Genomic DNA, 9959 nt, shown 5'->3' with positions numbered 1-9959 from the left:
GGGTCGGACGGGAAATCCGTGCTAAACTTAAAGCACGGACTACTGCCTTCAACTCAGGTGACCTCAACGCCTACAAGGTAGCCTGATATGACCTCCGGAAGTCCATCAGGAAAGCCAAGAGAGACTACAGAAACAAAGTGGAATCTAACTACTACAGCTCGGACTCCAGACGCATGTGGAGTGGATTACGCTGCGTCACGGACTACAAAGGGAAAAACAGGAGCACTGTTCAGCCTACCGCATCGATCTCGGACGAGCTTAGCACCTTTTACGCCCGGTTCGATGCAGACAACACAGCGTCCACCATGAGTCCACAGGTGTGCTGGGAGACTACCACACTGTCCTTACAAACGGCAGACGTGAGGCAGTCCTTCAAAAAGGTCAACGATCGCAAAGCTCCAGGGCCGGATGGTATTCCAGGGTGGGCCCTCAGAGCGTGTGCTGATCAACTGGCAGAGGTGTACACCAACATCTTCAACCTCTCTCTGAGTCAGTCTGTGGTTCCCACCTCCTTCAAAGCATCCATCATCGCTCCTGCTCCAAAGAAACCAGTAACCTCCTGTTTAAATGACTACCGTCCTGTCGCACTGACATCAGTCATCATGAAGTGCTTCGAGCGACTAGTCAAAACTCACATCTGCTCCTCTCTCCCTGACACCTTGGACCCTCTTCAGTTTGCATATAGACCAAACAGGGCCACGGACGATGCCATCGCCATGGCAATACATACTGCGCTCACCCACCTGGACAAAAGAAATACATATGTGAGAATGCTCTTTATTGATTACAGCTCGGCATTCAACACTATTATTCCCTCAAAACTCGTCCCCATGCTCCTTGATCTTGGACTGGAGACCTCCATTTGTGGATGGATATTCGATTTCCTGACGGACAGGCCCCAGGTGGTGAGAATTGGCAGCCACACCTCTTCCTCACTGATCCTCAACACAGGCACACCACAGGGCTGTGTGCTCAGTCCTCTCCTGTACTCTCTGTTCACACACGACTGTACTGCTAAGCACAGCTCAAACAGCATCCTAAAGTTTGCTGACGACACGACCATCTTGGGCCTCATCACAGACAACAATGAGACGGCCTACAGAGAGGAGGTAAAGGCACTAAACAGCTGGTGTCAGGAAAATAACCTCTCTCTCAATGTCAGCAAAACTAAAAAGATGATCGTGGACTACAGGAGACAGCAGGGGAGTGGACACCTCCCCATCCACATCGGTGATGCTGAGGTTGAAAGGGTCAGCAGCTTTAAGTTCCTCGGTGTGCACATCACTGAGGACCTTTCCTGGACACTGCACACAGACACAATAACAAAGAAGGCCCACCAGCGGCTCTTTTTCCTGAGAGGACTGAGGAAGTTTGGCATGAACGCCAGCATCCTCACAAACTTCTACAGATGCACCATCGAGAGCCTGCTGACGGGCTGCATTACAGTCTGGTACGGGAACTGTTCTGCCCACAGCCACAAATCACTACAGAGAGTGGTGAAGACGGCACAGCACAGCACATCACTGGCAACTGTCTCCCGGCCACTCAGGACATTTCCTACCGGCAGTGCCTGCGGAAGGCACGCAGCATCATCAAGGACCACAGCCACCCAGGACACAGGCTGTTCTCCTTGTTACCGTCAGGCAGACGATACAGGAGTATGGCTGCACGTACCACCAGACTTAAGAACAGTTTCTACCATCAGGCCATCAGGCTTCTGAACTCATAAACACATTTCAAATCATATATGTTGATTATTTTTAATATTGTCTTTTTACCTATTTTTAATATTGTCTTTTTACCTTACTAATGTCATTTTAAAAATCTTATTTATCCTTGGAATATTACTGCTGAGGTGACCCGTTGTCTTGTCAAATACATTTCATTGTACCGTTGATCCTGTGGCAACCTACATATGACAAATAAAAATTATTATTTATTATTATTATTTATTATTTAAATGGCAGAAGAGTTGAACAGGTACTTCGGATCTGTCTTCACTAAGGAAGACACAAACAATCTCCCAGATATACTAGAGGACAGAGGATCTAGTGGGGTAGAGGAACTGAAAGAAATTTGCATTAGGCGAGAAATAGTATTGGGTAGACTAATGGAACTGAAGGATGATAAATCCTCTGGGCCTGATGGTCTGCATCCCAGGGTACTCAGGGAGGTGGCTCTAGAAATAGTGGACGCATTGGTGATCATTTGCCAATGTTCAATAGATTCATGATCAGTTCCTGTGGATTGGAGGATAGCTAATGTTATCCCACTTTTCAAGAAAGGAGTGAGAGAGAAAACAGGGAATTACAGACCAGTTAGCCTGACTTCGGTGGTGGGAAAGATGCTGGAGTCAATTATTAAAGAGGTGCATTTGGATAGCAGTAAAAGGATAAGTCCAAGTCAGCTTGGATTTATGAAAGGGAAATTATGCTTGACTAACCTTCTGGAATTTTTGAGGATGTGACAAATAAAATGGATGAAGGGGAGCCAGTGGATGTAGTGTATCTAGACTTTCAGAATGCCTTTGATAAGGTCCTACACGGGAGATTGGTGAGCAAAATTAGAGCACATGGTATTGGGGGTAGGGTGTTGACATGGATAGAGAATTGGTTGGCAGACAGGAAGCAAACAGTAGGAGTGAACGGGTCCTTTTCAGAATGGCAGGCAGTGGCGAGTGGAGTGCCGCAAGGCTCGGTGTTGGGGCCGCAATTGTTTACCATATATATAAATGATTTGGGAGAGGGAATTAAAAGCAACACTAGCAAGTTTGCTGATGACACAAAGCTAGGTGGCAGTGTAAACTGTGAAGAGGATGTTAGGAGGTTGCAGGGTGACCTGGACAGGTTGAGTGAGTGGGCAGATGCGTGGCAGATGCAGTATAATATAGATAAATGTGAGGTTATCCACTTTGGCGGCAAAAACAAGGAGGCAGATTATTATCTCAATGGTGTTAGGTTAGGTAAGGGGGAAGTGCAGCGAGACCTGGGTGTCCTTGTACACCAGTCACTGAAAGTTGGCGTGCAGGTACAGCAGGCTGTGAAGAAAGCTAATGGCATGTTGGCCTTCATAACGAGAGGATTTCAGTATAGGAATAAAGAGGTTCTTCTCCAGTTGTATAGGGCCCTGGTAAGACCACATCTGGAGTATTGTGTGCAGTTTTGTTCTCCTAATTTGAGGAAGGACATCCTTGTAATTGAGGCAGTGCAGCGTAGGTTCACGAGATTGATCCCTGGGATGGCGGGACTGTCATATGAGGAAAGATTGAAAAGACTAGGCTTGTATTCACTGGAGTTTAGAAGGGTGAGAGGGGATCTTATAGAAACATATAAAATCATAAAAGGACAAGCTAGATGCAGGAAAAATGTTCCCAATGTTGGTCGAGTCCAGAACCAGGGGCCACAGTCTTAGAATAAAGGGGAAGCCATTTAAAACTGAGGTGAGAAGGACCTTTTTCACCCAATGAGTTGTGAATTTGTGGAATTCTCTGCCACAGAAGGCAGTGGAGGCCAAATCACTGGATGGATTTAAGAGAGAGTTAGATAGAGCTCTAGGGGGTAGTGGAATCAAGGGATATGGGGAGAAGGCAGGCACGGGTTACTGATTGTAGATGATCAGCCATGATCACAATGAATGGCGGTGCTGGCTCGAAGGGCCGAATGGCCTCCTCCTGCACCTATTTTCTATGTTTCTATGTTCCCTCAGATTAAGCATACAATAATGAGAAAGACAATACCAAATTCAATAAAGGTGCAAAATTACAGAATTGTGCAAGATTGTAGTGCAATCTGAAGCAGTGCAAAGTAATATTAAATTATAATAACAAGACAAGGTAGAATTATGTGCGGCACAGTGTCACAGCATAGAGGTACTGCCTCACAGTGCCGGAGTCCTGGGTTGGATCCTGACTGTAGATGCTGTCTGAACAGAGTTTGTATGTTCTCCCTGTGACCGCCTGGGTTTTCTTCGGGTGCTCCGGTTAATAGGGGTAGTATATGTGGGTGGTTGATGACCAGCATGGGCTTGATGGGCTGAAGGGCCTGTTTCCCAGCTGTATCCTTGTACACCTCAATGGCATTCTCAACGGTGGCACTTGAAGATGACAAAAGTTCAGTTGTGAAGGAACTACTGAGGTAACTGCAGTTTAAATTTTCTGAAGACTACATACAGCAGGATGTCAGCGAGGGAGAGCTTTGGCAGTGGAACTGATGTTTCTGCCCCTGGGAGCAAGAGTGAGCCGGCAAATTTCTTCTCAGGTGGCTTGGAATATGCAGTGGTATTAATCCTTAATCTCGTGGTAACGTTCAAGCAATTAAAAGTGCCGTCACTGTTCAGGAAGGTATCTGCTCGGAACAGATGGCAGGGCTGAGACACGGCCTTTCTGCTGATGAAGTCTGCCATCTGTATGCTGCTGCCGATGGGAAGATCGAACGCCATCGAAGCAAAAGTCTCGAAGATGCCCAGATAGAAGTGTCAGCCTCTGTTAATAGAGATACAATAATGAATATAATTGGTCTATTAATACAAGTTCTATGCTCAATGTTATTTATGGAAAATCATTCAACAATCGTTGCTATGAATCTCAGTTCAAGTCCCACAAAGAAAACTTTACTAGCCATCATTTTGAAGGTAATTTAAAAATCTATTCATCTGACTAACATGTTTTTTCTTTGGATAGACACAAAAAGCTGGATTAACTCAGCGGGCCTCTGGGTTTCTTTGTCTCTGCTGCGAAACCTGATTGAGTGGAAAACTCTTTGATATTGTTCAGTAAAAGTTATGTTAAGATGAATCTTAATCAGGGTTCTTCAGCAACCGAGGCAAAAAATCAGCAGCTTCACGGGCCCATGAACTCTACCTACTAGATGGTAGAAGGTGAAAACCTAGTTCAGAGATACAGCATGGAAACAGGGCCTTCGGCCCACCGTCCATGCCGACCTGCTCACATTAGTTCTAGGTAGAAACAAAGAACTGCAGATTCTAGTTAAAACTAGTTCTAGTTCTCCAGCGATGTTGCCTGAGCCGCTGAGTTATTCCAGCACATTGGGTCCTTTTACACACGAGTCAAGTCAAGTCAAGTCAAGTCAAGTCAAGTTTATTTGTCACATACATATACAAGATGTGTAGTGAAATGAAAGTGGCAATGCCTGCGGATTGTGCTAAAACTACAAAACAAAATAGAAAAAAAAAATTTAACACAAAAAATAAATTAATACAGTAAATTAAATTAAATTAGTCCCTGGTGATATGAGAGTTAACAGTCCTAATGGCCTGTGGGAAGAAACTCCGTCTCATCCTCTCTGTTTTCACAGCGTGACAGCGGAGACGTTTGCCTGACCGTAGCAGCTAGAACAGTCCGTTGCTGGGGTGGTAGGGGTCCCCCATAATGTTGCTGGCTCTGGATCTGCACCTCCTGATGTGTAGGTTCTGCAGGGGGGCGAGTGTAGTTCCCATAGTGTGTTCACCCGAACGCACTACTCTCCGCAGAGCCTCCCTGTCCTGGGCAGAGCTGTTCCCAAACCAGATTGTGATGTTCCCGGACAAGATGCTTTCTACAGCCCCAGAGTAGAAGCACTGAAAGATCCTGAGAGAGACTCTAAATTTCCTCAACTGTCTGAGGTGGTAAAGGCGCTGCCTTGCCTTACTCACCAGTACGGCAATGTGTGTTGTCCATGTCAGATCCTCTGTGATGTGGACTCCCAGGTATTTAAAACTGCTCACCCTATCCACAGTAATCCCATTTATCTCCAGTGGCGTGTACGTCCTCGGATGTTGAGCCCTTCTAAAGTCTACAATCAGCTCCTTAGTTTTTGTGACATTCAAGAGGAGGCTGTTGTCCTGATACCAGAGTGCCAGATCAGGCACCTCCTCCCGGTAGGCCTTCTCATTGTTGTTGGCGATTCGGCCCACCACCACAGTGTCATCAGCAAACTTGATGATGGAGTTGAGTTCTATGTTATTCCACTTTTGCACCCACATTACGGCCAATTTACAGAGGGCCAATTATCCTCAAAAACCGCACATCTTTGAGATGTGGGGGGGTAACCGGAGCACCTGGAGGAAACCAAAGTGGTCAGAGGGAGAACATGCAAATTCCAGGCAGATTGAGGTCAGCTATGAACCCGGGTCTCTAGCTTTGTGAGACAGCCGTTCTACCAGCTGTGCCACCATTGTGGTGTCGGCTCCTGTGACTATCACAGATCAGAATGGCCCTCAGGAAATGGATGAAATTAGTAGTTTATATATACAGTAACCTATCATGTAAACATTTTGATACTATAGCCTTCCACTGTAACTTTGCATGAAACACCAGAGGCCACATGCCATTGAGTATTACTCTTAAGTCAAATTTCCACCTTGTTCTCAGGATAACAGCGACACTATTCAAAAGCACTCGACATGGTCTGTAACTTCTTCGGGTTGTACAGATGCTGAGTAAAGTTCATAATTTTTACTCTCGCAAAATACAAAATGCTAGAGGAATTCTGAGGATCAGGCAGCATCTGTGGATGGAATGGAGAAGCGACACTCCTGGTCGGGACAATTCCTCAGACTCCCGATGGAGGTCTATAAAATCATGAAGGGCATAGACAAACTCCATACAGACAAGCACCCACAGTCAGGATCGAACCCGGGTCTCAGGAGCTGTAAGGCAGTAGCTCTACCACAGCGTCACCTTGCCACCCGGTAACTTGAGTGGGACACAATTGTATTTATGTATAGCATTATCTGATTTGTTTGGATAACATGCAAAGCGAAACTTTTCACTGTACCATGGTGCATGTAACAATAATCAACTACATCTAGATTTATTTTAGATTTTTAGATTTAGAGGTACAGCGCGGAAACAGGCCCTTCGGCCCACCGAGTCCGCGCCGCCCAGCGATCCCCACACATTTACACTATCCTACACACACTAGGGACAATTTTTACATTTACCCAGTCAATTAACCTACAAACCTGTACGTCGTTGGAGTGTGGGAGGAAACCGAAGATCTCGGAGAAAACCCACGCAGGTTACGGGGAAAACGTACAAACTCCGTACAGACGGCGCCCGTAGTCAGGATCGAACCTGAGTCTCCGGCGCTGCATTCGCTGTAAGGCAGCAACTCTACCGCTGCGCCACCGTGCCGGTATTCTATTCTATTCTATTCTATTCTATTCTATTCCCCCTCTAATTAAATCTATTCTCCACGGTTCATTTTTGATATAGCAATTATTTTAAAATAAGGTATCAAAGGCAAGTTTGGCAGTGACAAAGATTGGAAATACCATTAGTTCTGCTGTAAATAGACATAAAGTGCTGGAGTAACTCAGCAGGTCAGGCAACATCTCTGGAGAAATTGGATAGGTGATGTTCCTGGTCGAGGCCCTTCTTCAGATTGCTATAACATGTGTTGCCATACTGCAAATTAATATAAAACAATTGCCCAATTAGTGAACACCATTTGTATCATACAAGTTGAATTGATACCAAATTTTGACCAGGAAGTGGAGAACCACTTAAAAGTCACTTTTGTTTAATTGACAAGCAGAAAAAAAGCTGTCTTGCAATCAAAAACAGCACAGAGAAAAATTTGTTAACATGTAACCTCCCCACAGTAATCAGACACCATTGTCTCTCAAGAACACAGTCAGTTTCACCATAGGTAATCATTGAAATTGACCAGCATTGATACTCTTGCAATGATACTCTATTAAACAATTTAACATAAAAACTTTAGCATTTTCAGTTTACAGTAACAAACTTTCTTATTGTATGTCTGAAATACTTGCACCTCACCCCCTTCTCCCCTTTAACACACTTGTTTTTATGACATGATTTTCTGTAATAGGTTCTTTGGATCTCAACTGTTGTATTGTAACAGACTTATCTGGATTTTTAAAAAGTGGTGACGACAACAGAAGAACATTGAAATAATAATGACACAGAATGAATTAAAAATTTTACGAAATGTGAAATGTTTTCCTTGGTCATAAAAATCACAGTCGAAACTGACTGATGCATTGTAAAGGAGATGCCAAAACAATGAGATTCATAAATATCTGAAGATGACATAACTTGCAAAAAAAAAAGCTGTTGAAAGGTATAAGGTCCAAGGAACCCTTGGCTACATTAGCTGCAGAGCAGAACACAAAAGCAATAAAGCCATATCAAACTACACAAAACACTGGTTTAGTTCCGAGCACCATGTGTTAGAATAAACTTAAAGTAGACCTTGGAGAGACTGAAGAAGTTGCCGGTTTCTTCCTCCTTAGAACAGAGACGATTTAAAAGAGATGTTCGAATGTCACGAACAACTCGGAGAGAGTTCCTGAGGAGAAAGGAGGAAGAATCCCCGGTGGGGGGAGAGATGGTGATCAAACAGCAGATTCAAAATAATTGACAACAAAAAGCACAGAAGCAACACAAAACATTCTTTTGATACAGTGGGCTGTTAAAATATAGATTTCAGTACCTGTAAAGAAAGTGAAAGAGATTTTTTACTGTGATTTTCAAGAGGGAATTGAATAAATACGCAGAGCTAAATGGTACACAGAAAAGAATGAATGCTGGTTACAGAAAAGTGGAGAGTGAGTCAAATATAGTTAGAGTCATAGATTCACTTATATCATCATAAGCATACAGCATGTAAACAGCCCTTTGGCCCAACATGTCAAGATGCCCCATCTAAGCTAGTCCTATTTGCCCACGTTTGGCCCATATCCCTCTAACCCATTCATATGTCTAATTGTCTTTTAGTTTGGTTTGATTTAGTCTATTATTGTCACATGTACTGAGGCACAGTGAAAAGCTTTTGTTTGAGGGCCATCCAGTCAGAGAAAAAGACTAAACTTGATCACAATCAAACCATCTGCAGTGCATATATAAAGGATAAAGGGTACAGCTATTAGTGCCAGATAAAGTCCGATAAAGTCAGATAAAGTCCGACTAAGGATAGTTCAAAGGTATCCAATGAGGATAGTTCAAAGGTATCCAATGAGGTAGATGGGAGGTCAGGGCCACACTCTAGCTTATGAGATGACCGTTCAGTTGCCTGATAACAGCTGGGAAGAAACTGTCCCTGAATCTGGAGGGGTGCGTTTTTCAGCTTCTGTACCTCTTGCCTGATGGGAGAGGGGAGACGAGGGAGTGACTGAGGTGCGATTGGTCCTTGATTATGCTGGCAGCTTTGCCAAGGTAGCGTGAAGTGTAGATGGAATCAATGGAAGGGAGGTTGGTTTACGTGATGGTCTGGGCTACGTCCACAACTCACTCTTCACTCTACCTATTGTACTTCAAGAATCATGAGTGTTTAACTATTACAGGTAAGGACAATGGGACATTGAAATTCTACCTTGCAGCAGAATAACAGGCCTGTAAACACTGTGCTCATAGGTAACATAAACAAAAAGATAAAAATGAATTAAAAACTCCGATATTAATGCAAAAAGCCAAAGTACAACCAAGACAGTTTGGCTTGAGTATGGCTTGATTGTATAATATTATCTGATTTTATTAGATAGCATGCAAAACAAAGCTTTTCATTGTACCTCGGCACACATGATAGTTGTAAACTTAAACCTAAACCTAAACATTTTCTAATCAGAGTTTCATAATATTCTGCCACAGGAATTAAACTCATTGAGGCAGTGACACGTGTTAAGGGCAAAGCAGTTTAGATCTTCTGAATCCTTGATTACACGTCAATAAAGACAAATGGTGCCCAGTGGACAATAGCCCAGCCCAATAGCCCAGCCCAATAGCCCAGCCCAATAGCCCAGCCCAATAGCCCAGCCCAATAGCCCAGCCCAATAGCCCAGCCCAATAGCCCAGCCCAATAGCCCAGCCCAATAGCCCAGCCCAGCTCAGTGATTCTCTACAGTAACCATGGTCCCCACCAACAGTTCTATTGCAGAAGCAGCAGAACATATCCTGAGATCAGATCATAAAAAGAAAAGAACAAATTGCCTCATTA

The sequence above is a fragment of the Rhinoraja longicauda genome, chromosome 15 (genome assembly GCF_053455715.1).
Source record: "Rhinoraja longicauda isolate Sanriku21f chromosome 15, sRhiLon1.1, whole genome shotgun sequence".
Classification (NCBI taxonomy): Eukaryota; Metazoa; Chordata; class Chondrichthyes; order Rajiformes; family Arhynchobatidae; genus Rhinoraja; species Rhinoraja longicauda.
Note: the sequence above shows the minus strand (reverse complement) of the source record.